Below are 23,804 nucleotides of genomic sequence, written 5' to 3' on the forward strand. Positions count from 1 at the left end.
CAAAGAGAGACAGAGATACAGGCGGAGGGAGAAGCAGGCTCCATGCAGGGAGCCCGATGCAGGACTCGATCCCAGGTCTCCAGGATCAGGCCCTGGGCCAAAGGCAGATGCTAAACCACTGAGCCACCCAGGCATCCCAATCTGGATGTCTTTAGGGGGGATTATTCAGTCCACTCCCGTTCCTGTAGAGATTCCAGTGTAGAAGGTCCTGATAACTCTCATAAGAAACCCCGGTTGGAAGGATCGTCTATTTAACTGATGGTTGCTCTCTTGTGGCTCTTGGAGCTTACAGAAACAGGGCACCATTCAGCATTTATTTAAGAAGCCCTCATGGAGCTCCCGCTCCGTGCCGAGCCTGTGCTGGATGCTGCGGACATTCAGGTGGGGTGGACCCAGCCCCTCATGCTCTGAGTCTGGTAGAGAGAGAGATCAGGCTCCTGCCCTCCTACCCCTGCACCTGCCATCCACCCCAACCTCCCCAGAATGTGAGGGCACTGTTCTGGAGCTACCCAAGCACAAGGGTGGGCTTCTGTAAGCCAGCCCCTCACTAGTTGCTTGGTTCTGGAGTTCTGTTCTAAGCCACAGTGCCCAGCATCTCCTGAGATGGGGACCGGCATATTCGGGAGAGAGGGCCTTGGGACCGGTGGCTGTGGGATGCCCTTTCTCCCTCGTGTGGGACTCAAGCAGGTGGCCTACACTGTTCCCTGAGGATTAAGCTTTTGCTGCAAAAGGGACAGCACTACCCCCCGCCCCCGCCCTGGACTGGCCATTCTGTTCTGGTGTCCTTACTGCTAATGCCAGCCTGAGTCAGGATGCCCACTGCTTGCAGCAGGGAGCATCCTCACTGATGCCGCATGTGGCAATGCCACCCGGTTGTCCAGCTGCCTTGCCTTGAGATTCCTCTGATCCTGGCCACCCTCTCCTCGTCAGCTCCCACCTGCCTATGTGCCGTTTCCCGGATGCCCCTTCACCCGCCACTCCCTTTGCTTGAGCCCTCCAATTCTTTGTTCTACAAGGTTCTGCTCAGTGGTACCTCCTCCATCCTATCTTCCCAACCTCCCAGGTTAGAAAAATCAGTGATGAGGGCTCACCCACACTGCTGAGCCCTCACTGGGCCACAAACTGCCCGAATCCTTTACAACGTGCTCTTATCATCCCCATTCTATAGCCAGGAGGTTAGAGTGCTTGCTGGAAACTAAGCACCCACCCTGGCTTTCTTCTTTCTCCCAGGCTCAGCATTTGGTTCCCCGGCCTTGGGCATCCTTTGCCCCTCATGCCTCCCGCACCCCAGCCCTGGGGCACGGTGGGGCTGAGGAAATTCTGCTGGGGACAGCGGCTCAGTGAGCAGGATCTTCTTGCCACCTCTCTGATAGGTAAACTTGCAGACAGCACCCTTCAGGGCTGAGTACTGATAGACAGGTTCCAGGTGCTGGGGGAGCTGAGCCAGGAGGGGGCATTGGCCGGTGTTGCCACAGACCCTTTAGCAGAGGATTGAGGCCACCCCTCACTGCCATCCCTGTGTATGCCCTGCAGCAAAAAAACATCCAGTCTAATTTTTGCGAAGTTATAAAAACCACTTCTCTAGCAACACTTCATTTAATCTGGCGACAGCGAAGATCAAATTGAGTGCCTTCAGAGGGCTGGGAGCCCTCTGCTAAACACTCTGTGTCCTTGACCTCACTGGACTGCAAAATAATCCTCCTTACGAGGAGGGGGAAGCAGGCTCAGAGAGGATGGGTGAATTACCCAAGGTCACCTTGCTTGGGAGAGGAGGACACAGGGTGAAATCAGGGCTTCTGGTCTAGATAGAACATTTCCACTGCACACTTCCATTCATTGCTGCCCCCACGAAAGGCTTGCTAAGTGATCTTCAGAAAGGGGTTCAGGGCAGGGGGCTAGAGGGGGATAGGGGAAAGTGCGTGTAGGGGAAGGCCTGGTTCTGGAGCCTGCTCTGCCCAGTCCCAGTGGAGTGACCCCAGGCAGGCAGGAAGGAATTTTACTTTTCTAAGCCTCAGTTTCCTAGTCTATAAAATGGGCACATGGTAGTTGTGAGAATGACAGAACTTTTCATGGACTGTTCCTGTGTCTGGGCCATTCCTCTCCGGCTTTTCAGAGGATAGGCTCTTCTCAGACCCCTGACATCTGAGCATGAAGGCCCCCTCCTCAGGAATGCCCTCCCTGACTACTCCCACACAAAGGAGCTAGCACCCCACCTCCTGCCTTGCCCACTGGTTGCTGTCTCATTCACTGCCTTGCTTAGTTCATCCCCAACCCTCATCACAGGCTATGATGTTCATGAATTCATTTGTTTGTCTGTTGCCTCTTCCCCAGCAGACTGTGTGCTCCACGAGGGCAAGCATGCTCTCTAGTAGTCTGTCCCCAGCATCTGGCAGGATGCCTGGCAAGAGGAGGGGCTCAAAACACACTTGTTGCCGTGGCAAATAAATCACGAAAGATGATGCATATAAAATGCTCAACACAGTGCCTGCTGCCCAGCAATCGCTGGAGAAGTGCTAGCCAATGTTCTTACTACAAAACAAACACAGACACATTTGCAGCCTGTTTACAATAACACTGGGACCTTTGGGTCAGTGGCTCTTTGAGCACCAGTGCCCTAGAGAGAGCGCAGGGTCTGCCGCAGTTGGGGAGCACCCCTCTCCCCCAGGTATGCCTTGCACACTGTTTATTGTTGTTGTGAGAACAGAACCGGGACAGGGCCTTGCAGTTGAGGCCGGTCCTGGGAGCAGGGAGGCTGGCCAGCAGGCCGAGTAAGTGCAAGGGACCTGTGAAGTCCTCAGAGACACCCTTGTCCCAGCCCAGGTTGGACTCACCTGTCATTCCTGCCACAGCTCACCTTGGCAACTTCCCAGCCCCAAAGTGCCAGGGGGAAAATTGACATTTCTTTATAGAGGATCATCATCCAGAGTTCATGGCTGCATCTCTAGGACTTAGCAGACACTTGGCACACATAGTAGGTTTTAATAAATATTTGTTTGGTAGATTAATTGATGAGATGAATGGAAAGCATGACTAGGGTTGTGAGTATTCATCCTTCCGAACCGACTTCTTTGAAAAACCCGTGAAACCTTTGGGTCCCTTCCCCCGGGGCCATCTGGAGTGGAATGTGTCATTTCAGGGATTTCTTGGGCTTCTCCGCGCCAAGGTCACCCAGAGAGCTCAGCTTAAGATCCGTCCGGGGGGACAGGAGGGCCCCCGAGATCCCGGGGAGCCCGTGGCGAAGCTGGGGCACACCCGCGACAGGCTGGCGAGGAGTGGTGAGAACGGACCTCTTTTCTCTTTTCTCGGACTTTGTGCTCCCCAGGAAGCCAGTAAGAGGCGAGCTGGCGGGAGGCAGACGGCGCGGGGCACCCGGCGCGGGAGGGGGGCTAAGGGGGAGAAGATGCGAGAACCGAGGAGCGGCGTGATGGAGAGGCTGGGCCCCTCGGAGCGCCGCGCGGGCGAGCGGGCGAGCGGGCGAGCGGGCGCACCGGCGCCGGGAGGGAGCGGGGCCGAGGCCGGCGGCCCGGGCTGTCGGCTCTTCTGTCAGCCGCCGCTGATTAACGGGCCGCCTTCCAGCTCGAGCGCGCCGCCCCGCGTTCCTGGCACCGGCGCGCGCGGCTTCCTGGCGGAGGCGGGGCCTGCGGAAAGGTTACATTTGCACAAAGTGCCGTGGCGCAGGCGGCCCGGAGGGGCTGCGGGGCGGGGGAGCGGGGAGCGGGGCGCGCGGCGCGGGACGGCTGGCGAGCGGGGCCGGGCGAGAAAAGGCTTTGGCGTTCGGCGCTGCCTGGGTAATGGAAACATTCCTCTGGGGGCCGGGCAGAGAAATACCAGGTTGCACGCCGGCGGCACACACGGCTCCTCCGACGGGAGCCTCCTGCCGCGGTTCGCCCCTGGTGCGCGCGCCCCAGCGCCCCAGCGCCCCAGCCTGCGCGCTCCAGCCCGTGCGTCCCCGCCTGTGCGCCCGGCCTTGCGCCCCACCGCGCGCGGCTGTGCTCCTCGCGCCCCAGCCTGTGCTCTTTGGGGCCTCGCCCTCGCAGCTCCCCTGCTCTGCCCCTGAAGGCAGGTGAAAGGGCGCCGTTTCCCCACATCTTAGTGGCCGGGCCTCCTCTCGGGCTGTCCCCCACCCCCCGCGAAGGCCGGTGTGTGGCTGGGTCGGGTTCGCTCTGACTGGGGGGGGGGGGGGGGGGGGGGGAGGCGGGCTGCCACTGGCATCCGTCGCCGCCTTCCCTCGTGCCTCGCCACTGTCTGCTCGGCTCTCGAAGGACTGGGCCGTGGCCTCCAGCACCCGATTACACTGTGCAGTAAACAGTGCCACCACCACCATCCCCCCGCCCCCCTCGCATTGCGTCATTCTGCTTCCAGACCATCTGCGGCTCCCTATTACCGCCTTCACATTGTAGTTGACACCCTTGGGTCTTGCCCAGCACCGGGGGTGGGGGGGGTGTGATGTCAAAACTCACGACACCTGCAGTGCCCCCTGCCTGGTTGGGACTGGGAGTAGAAGGGCTTCTGACAGACACCCACCTACTCTGTTTTTTGCTCCCTCTCTCCTTCAGTCTCAGACTCTCTGTCTCTGTCGCACTGAACTGGGTCTGTCAGTAGACACTATTCATTCTGGGCCTTGCACGGGGCCTGGGAGAAGCCTGTCCTGAAGCAGGAGCAGTCCCCATCCTCAGGGAACTCAGGCCATGGCAGGCAGAGTGGACACTGCCCAGTGGGAAGGTTAAGGGCTGAACTGTGTAGTCTGGTAGATTTGCTCCTTCATTTCCTCGCTGTGTGTGTCCTTGAGCAAATTGCTCTCTGAACCTCAGTTTGCCCAGCTGTCAAACAGGGATGGAAGAGCAGGAAGGGCCACTCATGGGGCTCGGCTGGTGGATTTAAAGAGACAACCTCAGTAGCTCTCGGCATTGTGCACTGTGGCACCCGCTCACCAAAATATTTTATTATGATCAGGGCTATAAAGAAGGCCACAAATAACTGGAGCCTCCTGCATGGCAAGAATTTCAACTGGAAAAGCCTAAGCAAAGGCGTTCAGGAAGCAGATGTTTAGCATGGGGCTGGGGGGTGGACCCCAGCACTCCAGGTGCAAGCACATCTAAACATCCAAAGCTTGACTACCCAGAGGCACACTCCCCGCACCTGGATCAACCAAGGTCAAGGCTGCAGTACTCCTTTCATTGGGCCCGGGGATGCCTGGCTCCCTGGCTCCCAGTGTGGCTGTAACCCGGGAGGGCACCACCCTCCACCGAGCTGAAACAGCTTTTCCCTGAACTCTCAAAGTAGCAGGTGGGGCCTGCTTACTGCCTACCTCCCCCCCCCCCCCCCCCCCCCCGGGAAGGCTGGCTTCTGGGACCTCCGAAATGACAGACCAGGGAAAGGGATAGACCATGGAGGGAGGGAGGCCTGTCATGCAGGTCCCTCCAGAGATTAATCATGCCCTTGCAGAAGCTTTGGGCCCATGTGGTCCTGGGCCTCTCAGAAAATCATCCAAGGACAGGACACCTGGGTGGCTCAGTGGTTGAGTGTCTGCCTTTGGTTCAGGGTGTGATTCTTAAGTCCTAGGATGGAGTCCCCCACTGGGGTCCCTGCAGGGAGCCTGCTTCTCCCTCTACCTGTGTCTCTGCCTCTCTCTGTGTGTCTCTTGTGAATAAATAAATAAAAATCTTTTTAAAAGATCCAAGGGCAAATGGGGAAGGGGGGTCGTTGAGAACATCCTGTGCTCACTGCTGCCTTGTTGTCACTCCGGGGGCCTCAAGAACAGGGTTGCCATCAGAAGGGGTCCCAGCTTTGCTTCTGAGCTGGGGACTTGTTCTAGGCCACTGTGGTTGCCTTGACCCCCTGGAGCCCTCGGCCAAACACAAAGTGGCAGTTGACACTGAGTGACCACTTAGCATGGGCCATGAGCTTGTAGGTGTGGACTCTTAGCAATCTGAGGAAGTGGGTATCTGTTCAGTTATTTATTTTATTTTATTTTTTTAAAAAGATTTTATTTATTTATTCACGATAGACATAGAGAGATAGAGAGAGAGAAAGAGAGAGGCAGAGACACAGGCAGAGGGAGAAGCAGGCTCTATGCTGGGAGCCTGACCCAGGACCCAATCCTGGGACTCCAGGATCACGCCCTGGGCCAAAGGCAGGCGCCAAACCACTGAGCCACCCAGGGATCCCCAGTCACCCAGGGATCCCCAGTTATTTATTTTTTAAAAAAGATTTTATTTGTTTATTCATGAGAGACACACACAGAGAGAGGCAGAGACACAGGCAGAGGGAGAAGCAGGCTCCATGCAGGAAGCCTGGTGTGGGATTCGATCCCAGGACCCTGGGACCATGCCCTGAGCTGAAGGCAGACGCTCAACTGCTGAGCCACCCAGATGCCCCTTTTCAGTTATTTTTTAGATGAGGCTGAAGATCAGAGATCTTAGCTGCTTGTCAGGTAGTTAGTCATTGGTGAAGCGGGAACCTGAAGCCAGCCTTGCCAGACACCAAGGTCTGGACTCAGTTTTAGCTAAGTGGCCCTGAGCCACTTCCACTGGTGGACCCAAGAAACCAGCAAGCAAGCAGTGTGTTGGAGTGAAAATCCCAGTCTAGCTGACAGGCTGCCTCCGGTAATGTACCCATTTTATGGATGAGCTAGCAGGGGCTATGCTTTGGAGACTTGCCCAAGGGCACACATCCATAAGGAGTGGAGTCCATAAGGAAAAGGAAATCTTAGCTTATGGGACTGGAAGGAGTCTTGGAGCTCTTCTAATCCAAAGTTCATTTTCCAGACAGGGAAAACTGTGGCCCAAAGAGGACCCAGGCCTGCCCACCCACTGAAGCATCATCTTAGACTGCATGCTCCTCCCCAAGGAAGTGATGATCCCCGACCCTGTGAGTTCCATGGAGCATTTGAGAGGAAATGGAAGGTGGACTGGGGAGGGCTATGAAATAAATGGGACCGGGCTCTTCTCCAGAGAACTCCCTGGACTCTCTGGCCAGAATTTCCCCCGCTAGAATTCTCCAGGGGCCGGAGGAGGGAGGGCACGGGGGAGGGGAAGAATGCAGCCTGTCAGCCAAGGTCACAGCCTTTCCTTCTGGGGCCTCCCAAGTCCCAGAGCTGATTTGCCCTCCCTGGCCCTGTGGAGGGTATAGTGGGGTCAGGGCAGGGGAATGGAGGGGCTCAGGGGCCCTTGGGAGTGAGGGCCTCCATTGGTGTCCTCACTTTTAGGAGTTCCTTGCAAACCAGGAGAGAAGAATCTTCCCTCACCCTTTCTTCCTCCATTTGCTCTGCCTCTCTCCCTCCCCTCCAGCACCTGGAGGTGCTTAGTAGAACCCCCTGCAGCCAGATACAGCGCCTTGCTTTGGCATCTGAAAAATGTGGGTGCTGCTTACCTTTCTGGGGACTTGGGTTCAGAAGCAGGAAGGCTAGCTGTCTGTGATGCTACCAATGAGCGACCGGGAACCTAATATTCTGATTAAGGGAGTCTAACATCCTGTCCTCCTTGACTTCACCGAGATTTATTAGGCTCCTAGTTGGTGCAGGCAGCCCTGGGCAGGGACCAGGGTGTGGCCAGGAGGAAGGGGAACCCTCGCTGGGGCCCTCAGGGAGCTCCAAGTACACTGTGGGCTCAGCCTAGGAGTCAAAAGCTATGAGTATCTGAGAGCCTTGTTCACACCAGAGTGGTTCTATAGGACCCATGACTTTTCTGGAAGGAGGAAGGAGGAAAGAAGGGGTGTGGAGAGAGGCGGGGGTCACACCAGGGCACTAATTTTCATGTACACTTTCAGTGAATTTAATCTTCTTGGATCTCTCACACCTATGAATACAAATGTCTTAAAATACTGCCCCTAACAGAATAATAGCACTTGTCCCTTTCAGCAGGCCGTGCACCCAAGCATCTCCAGTGCTCTGTGAACATCCATTAATTAAGCCCCAATTAAATAGTTATCATTGACTGAAAACATACTTACTGCACACATGCAACTGGCTATTGGTTTACTGATGTGGCTTAACCCCTGCTATCGCTGTGCTTGAAATACATGACCCGAGGGCATAAGAAGATGGGGTTCTTTTCTGGCGATGTGCAGGGAGCCGCCGGGGAGACTGTCTGCTAGGTGCATCAATTCTAAGCACCCTGAATGGGCCCTCAGGTCTTGTCCATTCCCTGCCCTACTGCCTCCTTCTATGCTGGGAGCTTATTCAGATAGACCATGCATGCCAGACTCTTCCAGAAGGAAGAGTTCTGGAAGTTCTCAGTCAGTAGCAGCCTGGTTACCACTCCTGTCATGTAAGTCTCACCCTTCTCTTTTCTCTCTCTCTCTCTCTCTTTTTTTTTTCTCAGAGAGAGAGAGAGAGAGGCAGGGGAAGGGAGGGGCAGAGCAAGACGGAGAGAGAATCCCAAGCAGGTTCCATGCCCAGTGTGGAGCCCAATGCGGGGCTCCATCCCAAGTTCCTGAGATCATGACCTCAGGGTCAGACACTCAACTGACTGAGCCACCTGGGTGCCCCTTCTCCTTTCTCATTTGAAGAGTGGGTCCTTGTAATTATTTTTTTTTTAAAGAGTATTTATTTGAGAGAGAGAGTGAGAGAGAACACGAGTGGGGGGTGGCAAAGGGAGAAGCAGGCTCCCTGCTCAGCGGGAGCTCAGAACCCTGAGATCCTGACCTGAGCTGAAGGTAGATGCTTAACCGACTGAGCCACCCAGGTGCCCCCTGAGTTCCCTTTAAACTCCGAATTCAGTAATGCCTCCAAGTCTCCTGTCCAGTGGCTTAGGGATCCTTATATGCCTTCTACTAGAAGACATTTCCCCCTGGAAGAAGTGCTGCTTGGCCAAATTCTGTGTTGCTGTCGGGCTTGGAGGAAAGAGGATGAAAGAGATGTACCATATACTGAGCAGGGGGCCTGCGGTCAGTGTGTCAGGCAGGAGTGGAGCCACCAGTGACCTGAAATTTCTCATCAGTGTTTCTCCAGGGAACTGGGGGCCTGGGTGTTGGGTGGCTGGCACAGAGTTCTGTGATTCTCTGGCCATCCTAGTGCAGAACAGCAGGCAGGAGCAGAAGCCCCCACTCCAGGACTGGGGTGATGTGGCACAAGGAAAAGACCAACTAACTGGTCATCAGGGACTCTCTGGAGGTATCTGAGAAGGAGATAGAAGGGAAGTTTGTTTTTCACGGTGGCCACAAATGTGGAATTTGGATGAGTGCCTAGGTACAGGGGAGTCCTAGGACGGTGTGAGACATACTCCTATGGGATTTCCCAAGGCTTCTATTTCTTGAAATTTTACTGTGACATGATTTGAGTTCCACAAATGACAGAAACCAGACTGAATTTGCTTAGGAAAAAAAGGGGAATTCATGAGCTCGCATGAGAAAAAAAAAATCAGTGACAGGGGCAGGAGTGGAGCAGACATCAGTGAGGACTGGGGCATGGGAGTCAACTTCTCCCAGATTTCTAGCTATTCTTGCTCTACTGCTTCTGCCTGTAAGGAACAGCTCACTGCACCTGGGGTTTGAGGGGAGCTCACCGGTGGAGAGGGGTGATTTATAAAACACTGATTTATCTTCTTTCCTGGCCATTGCTTTATTTAGGGTTTTTGTTTTTGTTTTGTTTTAGTGAACTTTGATCATCTGTATTTTTCTAAAAGTTCTCTATTTCATATATAGTAACATAAAATCACTCATGGTATTGAGTCTTTTATTTTTTTATTAAAGATTTTATGTATTCATGAGAAAGAGAGAGAGAGGCAGAGACGCAGGCAGAGGGAGAAGCAGGCTCCCTGCAGGGAGTCCTATGCAGGACTCGATCCCAGAACCCCAGGATCACAACCTGAGCCAAAGGCAGATGTTCAACTACTGAGCCAGCCAGGTGCCCTCTTATGAGTCTTAAAACTTCAACTGTATCTGTACTTTACTTTCTTTTCATTCTTAATATCAGATATCTGTGCCTTTACTCTTCTTTGTGTTGATTAATCTTGCTAGATGGTTGTCAATTTTATTGTCTTTTCAAAGAACCAGCTTCCAGCTTTGTTGATCATTTTCGTGATTGTTGATGTCCTTTTCATTTATGCTCTTATCTTTACTGTTTTCTTCCTTCCAGTTTTTTTTGAGCTTCTTTAGTTAGTTGAAAGCTCTATTCATGTGTGTTAAATCACTCCTGTTTTAGAGTAAATGCAGTTAAGACTATATATTTCTCTATAAATGTCAGTTTAGTTCCAATCTACCAATTTAATTTTGCATTTATCTTTTTATCCTCAAGACCAAATATTTCATAATTCCCATTGTGATTTCTGTTGATGTCTTTGAGGGGGGCTAAGTAAATAATTTCCCCTTTTCTCTCCCGGATTCTGAACAGATAAGATAAAGGTGGGGGTGGGGGAGAATCATCTTTTTAATTTATTTTTATTTTTTATTTTATTTACTTATTTTATTTTATTTTATTTACTTTTATTTATTTTATTATTTATTTTATTTACTTATTTTACTATTTTTATTTTATTTATTTTATTTACTATATTTTATTTTATTTACTTATTTTATTTATTTATTTATTTTTAAAATTTATTTATTCATGAGAGACAGAGAGAGAGAGAGAGAGAGAGAGAGAGAGAGAGAGAGAGGCAGGGATCCCTGGGTGGCGCAGCGGTTTGGCGCTGGCCTTTGGCCCAGGGCGCAATCCTGGAGACCCGGGATCGAATCCCACGTCGGGTTCCCGGTGCATGGAGCCTGCCTTCTCCCTCTGCCTGTGTCTCTGCCTCTCTCTCTCTCTGTGACTATCATAAATAAATAAAAATTAAAAAAAAAAAAAGAGAGAGAGAGAGAGGCAGAGACATAGGCAGAGGGAGAAGCAGGCTCCACCCAGGGAGCCCGATGTGGGACTCGACCTGGGACTCCAGGATCATACCCTGGGCTGAAGGCGGCGTTAAACCGGTGAGCCACCCAGGGATCCCCTATTTTTATTTTTTTAAGATTTTTATTTATTTATTCATGAGAGATACACACACACACACAGAGGCAGAGACACAGGCAGAGGGAGAAGCCAGCCTCCTGCAAGGATCCTGATGCAGGACTTGATCCCGGATCCCGGGATCAGGCCCTGAGCTGAAGGCAGACGCTCAACCACTGAGCCACCCAGACGTCCTGAGAATCATCTTTAAAAAAAAAAAAAATTTTTTTTTTAAACTGTTAAAGGTGGCGCGCCTGGCTGGCTCAGTCAGTAGAGCATCCCATTCTTGATCTCAGGGTCTTGAGTTCAAGCCCCACATTGGGCATGGAACCTGTTTAAAAAACAAAACAACCCCCGCCCCCGGCCCCGCCAAAACCTGTTAAAGGTAAGGTTGGCCGATGAGAATAGGTGTGACAGCTAAATTGGTGTCCTAACACTGAAAATGGGGATTTGGCAGCCTTAACCCCTAGTCACTGTGCTGCTGTGTGTGGCGGTGGTCTGGTGGTCAGGGAACAGAGAAGGACCACTGCCTGCAGGCAGCTCACTCCCAAGAAGAGAAGAGAAGTTGGTCAGTGGAGCAGCCCACTTTATCTTCCCCACATCGACCCATCAGCAGCCGCTTCCTCCTCTGGGCGGAGAGGCTCAGTGTGTTACACTAACTCAGCTCCCTCTGCGTGGAAGGAAAGGTCAGGACAGGATAGAAATGTTCCTGCGACCATTTCCTGATGAGCCCATGAGGTCGTTGGGAACATGCTTTTTAGTTTTCAAAGATACAGATGTTGTTGTGTTAAATCTGACTATCTTGTTGTTGACTTATTTTGTGGCATGGTGGGAAGAGAATGTGGTCTGCCTTGCATCCACTCCAAAATTCGTTTAGGCTTTCATTTATGACCCAACACAAGTCAGTTTTGTTTCTTTTTTTAAGATTTTATTTATTTATTCATGAGAGACATACACAGAGAGAGGCAGGGACATAGGCAGAGGGAGAAGCAGGCTCCCCGCCAGGAGACTGATGTGGGACTTGATCCCAGGACCCCAGTATCACAACCTAAGCCAAAGGCAGACGCTCAACCACTGAGCGCTGTGGCACACCCAGGTGCCCCACAAGTCAGTTTTTCTAAGTGTGCACATGCACTTGACCATCATGTGTTGCATGAGTTGGCTGGGGCTGTGGACATGGGAGTCAAACAACAGAGATTCATTCTCTCACCATTCTAGAGGCTGGAAATCCGAGATCAAGGTGTCAACAGGTTTGGTTTTCTCTGAGGCCAATCTCCTGAACTTCTCCTATGTATTCACACACCTCCCTCTGTCCGGCACCCCTGGTGTCTGTCTGTGTGTCCAGATTTCTTCTGCTTGTAAGGACACCAATCAGACTGGGGTAGGGCCCCCAAAGGGTTTCATTTTAATTCAGTCACTTCTGTAAAGGCTCTGCCTCTAAATACAGTTATGTTCTGAGGTACTGGGAATTAGGACCTCAACATGTGAATTTGGGGGATCACAGGTCAGCCCCACACGTGCATTCTCGGTTGGGATAGGTGCATGGATTCCTGCAGGTTCTGTGTGTATTCACCACATCAAACTTGTTCATTCTGTCGTTCACATCTTTCATAGCTCATGTAAATTTTCTTTGCTTGCTCTGTTAGTTTCTGGGGAGCATCAAAATCCCCATTCCTTTTGTGGATTTCTTGATTTTCCAAAGCAAATCTTCCAGTTTTTGCTTTTCTTATTTTGAGGCTGTGTAGTGAGGTATAGAAAATTTAATTTTTGTTGCACCCTTTTGGTGGGTTGTTACTTCAATCATTCTGTAGGGTCCCTATCTTTTAATGTTTCTTGGACTTAGGTGTATTTTGTCTGATACTGGTATTACTATACTGGCTTTCTTTTGGCCCATATTTGCCTAGTATATCTTTTCTCTTTGTTTTATTTTCTGCCTTTCTCTTTTCTTTTGCTTTAGAGTGTTTCTCCTAACCAGCATAATATTGTATTTTGTTTTTTTTTGATCCAATATGACATTCTCGGTCTTTTAAGAGGCAAATGAAATCAATTTACATTTATAATGATTGTTGATATATTTAGATTCACATCTACCATTTTATTTTGCTGTCCTATCACCCTATCTTCTAAAGTTGTTTCTCATGTTCTATCATCTATTAAATCTGCAGTGTTCTGTACTCTCCTTTTTTCTTTGATAGTTTGGAAACTATAGATATGCTTCTGTTGTTTCCCTAGTTGCCCTTAATTTTTTGTTTGTTTGTTTTTTAAGATTTTATCTATTTATTCATGAGAGACACACAGAGAGAGAGAGGCTGAGACATAGGCAGAGGGAGGAGCAGACTCCACACAGGGAGCCTGACATGGGACTCGACCCTAGGTCTCCAGGATCACGCCCTGGATTGAAGGTGGCACTAAACCGCTGAGCCACTGGGGCTGCCCATAAATTTTTGTTTGTTTTTAAAGATTTTTTTTATTTACTTCTTTATTCCTTATGATTATTTTTTTTTAAGATTTTATGTATTTATTCATGAGAGATACAGAGAGAGGCAGAGACATAGGCAGAGAGAGAAGGAGGCTTCCTGTGGGGAGCTGGATGCAGGACTCGATCCCAGATTCCTAGATCATAACCCAAGCCAAAGGCAGGTGCTCAACCACTGAGCCACCCAGGTGCCCCTCTTACCAATGTTTAAAGCAGTGCTGTCCAATAGAGGAATAATGTGAGTCACACACAGTATTTTAAATTTTCCTGTAGCCATATTAAAAAGCAAAAAGAGGGGCACCTAGGGTGGCTTGGTCAGTTAAGCCTCTGACTCTTGATTTTGGCTCAGGGCATGATTTCAGAGGTCGTGGGATCAAGCCCCCTATTGGGCTCTGTGCTGGGCCTGGAGCTTGCTTGGAATCCTCTTTCTCCCTCTCCAAAAAAAGCAAAAAGAAACAGGTGAAAATAATTTTAGTAATATGTTGAACTTAACATTATACATCAAAAATAGTATCTCAAAATGTAATCGTATAGCATTATTAACGAAACATTTTGTATTTTTGGTGCTAAAATCTTGAAACCTGGTATGTATTTCACACTTAACAGCACATCTCAATTGGGACCAGCTGCATTTCAAGTGCTCAGCAGCCACATATGGCTCATGGCTGCTGGATTGGACGGTGCACGTCTAAGATACTCAGCCCCTCTGCGCTCCTGGAGGGTATCCTCTGAATGCCTCCTCCCCTCTGCCTTGTTAACTTATTCTTTTAAAATATTAGTTTTATTAATATATAATTTACATATAATACTCATGCAATTTTGATGAGTTTTGAGAAATGAATATACCCGTGAAAGCTCCACAGGAGTGAAGAGAGAGAACAATTGCTTTTTTGCTTTCTTTCACTCTAGATTAGTTTTGCCTTTTTCCGGAGTTCATCTAGATGGACCTACACCGGATATGTTGTTTTGTTTCTGGCTTCTTTCACTCACCATAATGTTCTTGAGATTCATCCACGTTATTGCACGTGTCAGCAGTTTGTTACCTTATTACTTGTGTTGCAGAGTGGCGTTGGATTGTGTGGATGTACCACTGTTGGTTTCTGCATTCGCTCGTTGGAGGACATTAGGCTTGCTTCCATCTAGGTCAGAGCTGTCATGAATCTGGTTGCTATAAACATTCATGGGCAAGTCTTTGTGTGGACATAGGTTTTCATTTCTCTTGGATAAAGAAACACCTAAAAGTGAACTGGCTGGGTTGTATGGTAGTGATGTTTAACTTTATTTTTATTTATTTAATTTTTTTTAATTTTAAAGATTTTATTTATTTATTTGAGAGAGAGCAAGAGCATGAGAAAGAGAGAGATCATAGGCAGGGGAAACACAGATAGAGGGAGAGGGAGAAGCAAACTCAGGAGGGGACCCCTTTGTGGGGCTCAATCCCAGAACCCCAGGATCATGACCTGAGCCAAAGGAAGATGCTTAACTGAATGAGCCACCCACATGTCTCTATGTTTAACTTTATAAGACCCTGCCAAATGGTTTCCCAAAGTGTTACATCTCTATCCGTATTGTCTGAGAGTTCCAGTTGTTACAAATCCTCTCTAACATTTGGTATGGTCAGTCTTTTTATTTATTTATTTTTATTTTTAAAAGATTTTATTTATTTATTCATGAGAGAGAGAGAGAGAGAGAGGCAGAGACACAGGCAGAGGGAGAAGCAGGCTCCATGCAGGAAGCCTGATGTGGGACTCGATTCCGGGTCTTCAGGATCACACCCCAAGCTGAAGGTGGCGCTAAACCGCTGAGCCACCGGGGCTGCCCCATCATGGTTTTTAAATTTACATTTCCCTGATGGCTACTGAAGTTGAGCATCTTTTTCATGTGGATGAAAAAAATATACATATTTTCATAGGAATGAAAGAATACACATTGGAAAATCTGTATATCTGGTTTTGCAAAATATCTGTTCACATCTTTTAATTGAGTTATTTGCCTTTTTTCTTACTGAGCATAGCAGTTCCTTAAAGTATTTCAGATACCAGCCTTTTTGTTAGATATTTGTGTTGTGAATATCTTCCCCCAATCTGGGGCTTGTCTTTTCATTTGTTTCACTGGCCTCTTGAAGGGTGAAAGTTTTAAAATTTTCTCCCTCACTGTGTGTGCTTTTATGTCTTTAAGAAATCTATATTTGCCAAGATGGAGAAGATTTGTCTCCTATATTTTTGTCTGGCAGTTTCCTTGTTTTGCCTTTTAAATTTATAGCTATGACCTATTTCAGTGTAGTTTTTGTGTAAGGCATGAGGTAAGAGTGGAGGCTCATTATTTTTCCAGGTGGGCATCAAGTGATTCAGCACCAACTGTTGAAAGGTGTCTTCTCTATTGTCTTACTCTGACACCATCACTGATATCAATCAACGGTGTGTGTGGGGTCTGTTTTTGGAATCTCTGTCCTGCTCCAGTGACCTGTTTGTCTGACCTGAGGCCAACATCTCATTGACCCAATTGCTGTAGAATTATTGTAAGTCATGAAATCTATTCTTTGTTATTCTTGTCTGGAATTTCAATCCATCTTCCCCTTGCCCCTCAAAATTCATTTATTCATTTTAGAGAGAGAGAGAGAGAGAGAGAAAGCACCAGCAGGAGGGACAGAGGGAGAGGGAGAGAGAATATCAAGCAGAAGCCATCCTGAGTGTGAGTGTGGAGCCCGATGTAGGGCTTGATCCCACAACCCTGAGATCACAACAATGAGCCAAAACCAAGAGAGGGAGTCTTAACCATCTGAGCCACCCAGGGACCTCACCTTTTTGGTTTTTAACAGGTAAGTGATATATAGGTTTATGGCATATCTGCTGAATCTGACTTGACATAGCCCATCAGCCTAGTCCTTAACACTGTCTCTTGTTTTGTGTTCCATCTTTGTGGAAGGTCTTTACTTGCTCTGTCCCAGGTGGAATCTCTTAAGTTTAGATGGAAATTTCATTCTTTTGTAGATACTTGACAGTGAGTGAATGTGTGTGTCAGTTTCAAATTGTGCACATTATCACTTCAAAACAACTTATTGCAGGCTTTTTTTCCCCCTGGAAACATTTCCTGCTTGATGTAATTTAATTTTTTGTTTTGTTTTTAAAGATTTTATTTATTTATTTATTTGAGAGAGAGAGAGAGAGAATGTGTGCAAGAGCAGGGGGAGAGGGAGAAGCAGACTCCCCACTGAGCAGGGAGCGTGACTCAGTGCTTGATCCCAGGACTCCAGGATCATGACCTGACCTGAAGGCAGATGCTTAACTGACTGAGCCACCCAGGCACCCCTTAATTATATATATATTTTAAAGATTTTATTTATTTATTCATGAGAGACACACACAGAGAGGCAGAGACATTGGCAGAGGGAGAAGCAGACTCCATGCAGGGAGCTTGATGTGGGACTCAATTTCAGGACCCCAGGATCATGACCTGAGCTGAAGGCAGATGCTTAACTGACTGAGCCACCCAAGCACACCTTAATTATATTTTTTAATGTAAAAATATTTAGTTAGGATTATATGGTTTTTCTACTCACTGGTTATGGTGGAGTTGCTGGTCGTCACCCAATATCTGTTCTCTCTATTTGCAATGTAATAGAACTTGTATCTGGGCTACAGACTACTGTGTCTCAGCTTCTCTTGGAGCTAGCTGTGGTCAATGGGATGCAAGTAGGAGGGGCATGTGTGCAGTTTACAGATCATGCTCTTGAATGGAAAATGTGCCTTGCCCTTTCCCTGTTTCTGCTACCAGGGAGTAGATGCAATAGTCAGCTATCCTGAATTCTGGGTACCAGAGCACCACGGGGATCATGAAGCAACAAAACAGAAGGAGCCTGGGTCCCTGACACCTCAAAGCTGTTATATGAGCTACTTGTGTCCATACTGTTCTTAGGGAGAAATAAGATTCTGTCTTTGAGAGATCCTGGTGTTTTGTATCTTGGTCAGATCAGCCAAATCTGTATCCTAATACAATAATTAGATTTACTAATATCATTTACCAACTTAGTTTTTGATACTCCTTCCCTTTTGGTTCATATTTCTTCTTGCAGAGAACATCCCTCAGGAGTTTTTTTCACCAAGAGTTTAGGGGATGAAATATTTTTGCCTTTGTAAGTTAGAGTTTTCATTTGCACTCTTCAGTGACACTTTAGCTAGGTATATTATTCTAGGTTAGTAATTAATTTTTCTCAATACCCTGAAGGTATTATTCCATTCTTTTCTTGCCTCTCTTGTGGTTGAGAGTTCTCCTACTGGCTTATATATCATTTCTTTTTTTTGGATAATCTGTTTTCCCCTTTAGGACTGCTTTTAAGATTTTTCTCTTCATCTTTGATATTCTGAATTACAATGTATCTAAGTGGAATTTTTGTTTTTATTTATTTAGCATGGTCTTTCTTGGTCTTTATTTTGAGAGAGGGAAAGCTCTCTCTGTGTCTAGTCAAGAGTTTTCCCCATATCTTGAGCTGTTACATCAATAGTTATCATTTTGTTATACCCTTTTCTTGATTCATATCCGCTTACTTATATGTTGCGGATTCTTTGGGTTATTCCTTTCCTTATCTCTTTGAGGAGTTTAGCATGTTAATTTAAAAGCATTCCTTTTTTAATAAAGATTTTATTTATTTATTTGAGAGAGAGAGGGAGAGAGAAATCACAAGTGGGGGAGGGAAAGGAAGAGCAAGAGGGAGAGAGACAGGGACAAGCAAACTCCCTGCTGAGTGCAGAGCCCAATGTGGGGCTTGATCCCAGGACCTGGAGATCATGACCTGAGTCAAAGGCAGATTCTTAACCATCCGAACTATGCAGGCACCCCTCTTTTTATTATTTTCTATACATTTTAGTATTTGCCAAGTTTTAAAATATAATATATATGCAAAATAGCCAAAACTGTTTAAACATTGTATTAAAGACTAACAACATACGCATAGAAAATAGCACAAATTTTAGTTTCAGTTTGATGATTTTTTACAAAGTGAACACATTTTCTGTAATCACAATCCAGGATGAGAAATAGAATGTTAGCAGCATCCCAGAAGACTCCTCTCTTGTCCCCTCAGTAAGCAACTCCAAAAACATAATTATTAGTCTGGTTTTTATTACTGTTGCCTTTTATACGTGGGATTCAGTGTATTCATTTGTGTCTGACTTCTTGCTATCTTTTTTTTTTTTTTTTTTTTGCTATCTTTTTTTAAAAGTAGGTTCCATGCTCAATGTGGGGCTTAAACTTAGGACCCTGAGATTTAGAGTCATATGCTCTACTTACTGAGCCAGCCACATGCCCCATGTGTTTGACTTCTTTTATTCAATATTATGTTTGTGAAGTTTATACTGCTGTCTTGTGTAACAATAATTTGATCATTCTTAACATTGGTTAGGATTCTATTGCATGAATATGCCCCAATTTAGCTATATATTCTACTGTTGATAGAAGTTTGGGACTTCCAATAAAGCAAGAAAAATAAATTTAAAGTATAACATTGGAAATAAAGAACAAACTGTCATTAGTCACAGACATGATGGTATAGATAGAAGATCCACACAAAATTAACAAAAAAAAAAAAAATGATTAAAATTAGTGAGTTTAGCAAAGTCCCTGGCTAAAATGTCCACACTAATTATAATAGGCTTATAGAAAAATCTTGAAATCTAGTGTGAGTTCTGAAACTTTGTTCTTTTTTTTAAATTTGTTTTTGTTTTTCTGGTTTTTTTTGCCTTTTCATGTAAGTTTAAGAATGAGCTTGTTGGCTTTTACCAAAAAGCCCATAAGGGTTTGTTTGGAATTAGATCAAATCTATAGATCAATTAGATCTAGACAGCTTAATAAAATTGAGTCCTCCAATCCATGAACATGGTATATCTCTCCGTTTATTTTGGTATTTTAAAATTTATTTCATTAGTGTTTTCTAGTATTCAGCATACAGATATACCCAAGTATTTTATTTTTTTCCAGGGATTTTTAAAAAGATTTTATTTATTCATTCATGATAGAGAGACAGAGAGAGGCAGAGAAAAGACAGAGGGAGAAGCAGACCCCATGCCGGGAGCCTGATGCAGGACTTGATCCCAGGACTCCAGGATCGCACCCTGGGCCAAAGGCAGGTGCCAAATCACTGAGCCACCCAGGGATCCCCCGCTATTTCTTTTTTTAAAAGATTTATCTATTTATTTGAAAGAGAGAGAGAACTGGAAGAGAGGCAGAGGGAGAGGGAAAGAGAGTTTTAAGCAGACTCAGTGCTGAGCACAGAGCCTAACATGGGGCTCAATCTCAGGACCTTGAGATCATTGAGATTCATGACCTCAGCTAAAACCAAGAGTCAGATGCTCAACTGACTGAGCCACCCAGGCACCCCTCCAGTTCTATTTCTTAATTCTAATTTCCAATTTTCTCTAATTTGTTATGAGTGAGTATATAAGAATACACTTTTTTAATATACTGACTTATGTAATCTTGCTAAACTTATTAGTTATATGGTATTTTTTACTTAGACACTTCTGGTGAATAGAAACATGTTTCTTTTTTTCTTTCTTTCCAAGTTATATGTCTTGTTTTCTTGTCTTATTGCAGTAGCTGTTGATTAAGAGTAGTGAGAGGAGATGTTCTTTTCCTGACCTTAAGAGGAAAAAATTCAATCTTTTGTATTTTTTTAAAGATTTTATTTATTTATTCACAATCACAGAGAGGGAGGCAGAGACATAGGTTGAGGGAGGAGAAGCAGGCTCCTTTCAGGGAGCCCAGTGTGGGACTCAATCTCAGGACCCTGGGATCATGTCCTGAGCCAAAGGCAGACACTCAACCACTGAGCCATCAAGTGTCCCTCAGCCTTTTGTAATTAAGTATGATGTGTGAATAATCCAACACCAAATCCTAAACCAGAGGTCTGGATTCTGGGACCTCAGTAAGCAGAACTCAGATGAAAGTAAAGTGCCACTAATGCTTTAGGGAGTACAATCCAAGAAAAACTGGAGTGAGAGAAAAGGAAGGGAGAGAGACACAGTATGAAAATACATTAGTGAGCTGGCTACCTCTTGATGTTAATCCCAAATGATTGTTTGATCTTGTGGACCTGTCTTGCACATGCCTGGGTGTTGAGTGGATCCCATGGCAATGCAAGCACCAGCAGCCACAGGGAAGCCCATGGGAGCAAGAGGCGTAAACGCTATCCGGTTGTGCCTGTGTGGAGTTGATTTTTTTAAGTATTTATTTATTTATTTGAGAGAGAGAGAGAGAGAGAGAGCATGAGCTGGGGCGAGAGGCAGAAGGAGAGAGTCTTTTTTTTTTTTTAAAGATTTTATTTATTTATTCGAGAGAGGGAGAGAGAGAGAGAGAGGGAAAGAGGGAGAGAGGCTGAGAGAGAAACAGACTCCATGCAGGAAGCCTAACGTGGGATTCAATCTCCAGTCTCCAGGATCATGCCCTGGGCTGAAGGTGGTGCTAAACCGTTTTAGCCACCCAGGCTGCCCAGAGAAAAAGAATTTTTTTTTTTTTTTTAAAGATTTTATTTATTTATCCATGATAGTCACACAGAGAGAGAGAGAGAGGCAGAGACAGGCAGAGGGAGAAGCAGGCTCCATGCACCGGGAGCCCGACGTGGGATTCGATCCCGGGTCTCCAGGATCGCGCCCCGGGCCAAAGGCAGGCGCCAAACCGCTGCGCCACCCAGGGATCCCGAGAAAAAGAATCTTAAGCAGACTCCACACCCAGTGCGGAGCCCAACACAGAGCTCGATCTCACAACCTTGAGATCATGACCTGAGTGCCACCTTCGGCCTGGGCCGTGATCTTGGAGACCCGGGATTGAGTCCCACGTTGGGCTCCCTGCATGGAGCCTTCTCCCTCTGCCTGTGTCTCTGCCTCTGTGTGTGTGTGTGTGTCTCTCTCATGAATAAAAAGATTAAAAAAAAAAAAAAGTTCAATGCTTAACTGACTGAGCCACCCAGGTACTGCATTGCTGAAAATGTTTTTATTCTATCCTCACTATTGATTGATAGTTTATCTGGGTATAGAACTATCAAGTTTGAAATATATTTTTCTCAGGATTTTCAAGGCATTAGCTTCATTTTGGTCTAATTTAGTGGTGCTATAAGAAGTCTGATGCCATTCTGATTCTTGATGCTTTGTTTAAAACCTAGCTTTTTGGTCTCAGAAAGTTTGTATGATTTTTCATTTGTTCTTAGTGATCTGAAATTTCACAATCATGTGTCAGTGTGCAGATATTTTCATCCATTTTGGATACTTAGTGGGTATTTTCAATCTGAAAAGTCATGTTCTTTAATTCAGAGAAATGTACTTTAATGAATTATTTGACGATTACCATCCCTTTCTATTTCCTCTGTTCTTTCTGGGACTCCTCTTATTTGGTTGTTAGATCTCCCAGGCTGATTTTCTAATTTTCATGTCTTTTCCCTCCTTTTTTTTTTTTTTTTTTTTTTTTTTTTTTTTTTTAAATTTTTTTTTTTAAATTTTATTTATTTATGATAGTCATACAGAGAGAAAGAGAGAGGCAGAGACACAGGCAGAGGGAGAAGCAGGCTCCATGCGCTGGGAGCCTGATGTGGGATTCGATCCCGGGTCTCCAGGATCGCGCCCTGGGCCAAAGGCAGGCGCCAAACCGCTGCGCCACCCAGGGATCCCTGTCTTTTCCCTCCTATGTGTTGTCCTCTTCTTCTGCTTTCTGAGCTATTGCATCATCTACAAACTTTTCTTCCAGTCCTTTCACTAAACTTTTTTTTTTAATTTTTAAAAATTTTTATTTATTTATGATAGTCACAGAGAGAGAGAGAGAAAGAGGCAGAGACACAGGCAGAGGGAGAAGCAGGCTCCATGCGCCGGGAGCCCGACATGGGATTTGATCCCGGGTCTCCAGGATTGCGCCCTGGGCCAAAGGCAGGCGCCAAACCGCCGCGCCACCCAGGGATCCCGCTTTCACTAAACTTTTAGTTTGTTCTACTCAAGAGATATTTTTTTGTTTTCAGAATATTCCTTCTTGGGATCCCTAGGTGGCACAGCGGTTTGGCCCCTGCCTTTGGCCCAGGGCACGATCCTGGAGACCCAGGATCGAATCCCACGTCGGGCTCCCGGCGCATGGAGCCTGCTTCTCCCTCTGCCTGTGTCTCTGCCTCTCTCTCTCTCTGTGTGTGACTATCATAAATAAATAAATAAATAAATAAATAAATAAATAAATAAATTAAAAAAACACCAAAAAACCCAGAATATTCCTTCTTAATAACATACTGTACTTGTTCATTGTGTGCTATATGTCTTATGTCTTTGATGATATTAATGATTTTTTTTTACATTTTTCTTCTTATTATGATCATCTGTGTTCCCTCCAAAGTTGCTTTTTATCTATTTGTTGTTGTCTGACTCAGGGTTAGGAGCCTCCCATGTGTGCCTGGTGATCTTTGGCTTCTGCAAACAGAGGTTGCTCAGAGGGGCACCTGGATGGCTCAGTTGGTTAAGCATCTGCCTTTGGCTTGGGTCATAATCCTGAAGTCCAGAAATCTAGTCCCACCGTGGGCTCCCTACTCAGTGGGAAGTCTGCTTCTCCCTGTGCTCCTCATCTCACTCATGCTCTCACTCTCTCTCAAATAAATAAATAAAGTCTAAAAAGAAGAAGAAGAAGGAGGAGGAGGAGGAGAAGGAGAAGGTGCTAAGAAACTCAGCTCAGATTTGGCTGCCCACCAAAAACTCTAGTGGTAAGGGATCTGGCTAGGCTCCTTCATTGGGAAATTTCCCATCTTTAGGTCTTTCCTCTTAGACTTCTCAGATACGCATAAAGTTTTCTTTTAATCTCCTACCTGGAAGTTCATTCTAAGCCTGGTTGCCAGTTGGGAGTGTCAGTACTCAATATGAAGACTTTCATTCATTCCCCATTTTTTCATTCATTTCCCCCAGCTGGGTTCACTTTTCTGCAGTAGAGTCCTTTGGTTTTACCCACTCTGGGGAATAAACCATCTGTTTTCTGTTGGAATTGTTGGGATATGATAGAGACAGTCACCTTGGAGGGTGGGCTCTAAGGTTACCAACTACTCTATAAGCTGTCTTTCAACAAATTCCTTGTGGTTCAATCTCCCCTTTCACCTCTGCTGCCAGTAGTACTTGGTACTCAATTCTTGAGCCTTTGAGGGGTTCTGCACTCTCCTCACTGCTGGTTTAGTACTCCATTTTTCATATCCATTAAGTTGGTTCCCATTCATTGATCTACTTTCCAATTTCAAAATTATCCCATTTTCTTTGCCATTGTAGTATGTTAAGAATTCCTTTTCTGCCATTTTAAAGGAGTTTCAGGAGAGAACAGTGACAAATGCCTGTGTTTGATCTTCTTCCTCTAATCAGAAACCCTGGCTCTTCTTTTTTCATGATATTTAATTCTTTTTGATATTTC

At 46.5% G+C, this 23,804-nt stretch overlaps 1 long non-coding RNA gene across 2 annotated transcripts in view; it reads left to right on the forward strand.

Moving 5' to 3' along the window:
- Positions 1-23,804, forward strand: part of LOC112927971 (uncharacterized) — a 43,918-nt gene that overhangs the window by 14,346 nt on the left and 5,768 nt on the right. The window contains exons 1-2 of one of the 2 annotated variants that reach the window (XR_003236659.2): positions 3,153-3,275; positions 6,768-6,870. This is a non-coding gene — a long non-coding RNA (uncharacterized lncRNA). Of the gene's footprint in view, positions 1-3,152; positions 3,276-6,767; positions 6,871-23,804 lie in introns of those variants that run through there. The other variant, XR_011999811.1, reaches the window with a different exon arrangement.

This window comes from Vulpes vulpes, chromosome 2, assembly GCF_048418805.1.
Source record: "Vulpes vulpes isolate BD-2025 chromosome 2, VulVul3, whole genome shotgun sequence".
NCBI classification, from domain to species: Eukaryota; Metazoa; Chordata; class Mammalia; order Carnivora; family Canidae; genus Vulpes; species Vulpes vulpes.